A 994-nucleotide genomic window follows, 5' to 3' on the forward strand; every position below is an offset into this window, starting at 1 on the left:
CGCCGCACAACGTCCGCGCTCCGCCATGAAAGGCCGCGGTGCACACTGCCACCCTCAAGGGGCCTTCTGCATCTGAAATCTTTACTGGGTTATTCCGACAATATTAAACAGTTAACTCAGAATAGATTGAATGGATTTAGGTCACAAGTGGATCTGTAAGAGAAACCTGTCGTTTCGCTGCAGTATTCCTAAAGCACACTGTTCCTAACTCCCCCCTTTCAGGAGGGCATCCACGCAGCACCAGCTGGCAGCCAGCGACTGATGCAATCTTCTCAAATCGTGCTGGAGGACACAGGCTCTGGAGTGCCCTCCATCCCTGACGTGCTCATTACCAAGAGGCACAGTGCCTGACTCACAGACACCAGGCACAGCAACGTGGCACACCCGTTGCAAGGCATTTGATTTTATTAGGAAAATGCTATCAGAAGAAACCAGAAAGCAGCAAAGAGCAACAACAGAAAAGATAGTATTTTACGGTATTTCATACCAAAAACAGAGATCTGCTTCTGTCATGGGATATCTGCAATCACTCCTGCAACTGTATGATCTCTGGTAATTCCGGTTGGTCCCTGCTGGTAGGTAGCAGCTTCTGAGCAACATTCCTGCTATTCGGTCCCATCAATTCCAGCTGTCATTTCAGCACAGTCCTGATGGCCATTTTTCAGGAGCAATTTCTCCCAAGGCATCTCTATTCCTGTTGTGCTCTCAGTATCCTTCTCATTTTGTTAGTCTTGGTATCGCTGTCAGTCAAAACAGTTCCCATCTCAGACTTCAAGAGAACTCGCAGCATTTACTGCACCACTGCCTAGCCAAGCCAATTCCAATATTACAGTTCTCTCCCTCACACTAGCAAAGCAAGCATGGCCGGGACACACATTTCCCAGGCCACCCAACAAGTCACACATGGAATATTAATACTGACACTTCTAATCAGTATTCAAACAAGCAGAACTGCAGGCAGAAGCAAGAACTCTCAATGACATAAACTTAGCTT

This window comes from Meleagris gallopavo, chromosome 5 (assembly GCF_000146605.3).
Source record: "Meleagris gallopavo isolate NT-WF06-2002-E0010 breed Aviagen turkey brand Nicholas breeding stock chromosome 5, Turkey_5.1, whole genome shotgun sequence".
NCBI lineage: Eukaryota > Metazoa > Chordata > Aves > Galliformes > Phasianidae > Meleagris > Meleagris gallopavo.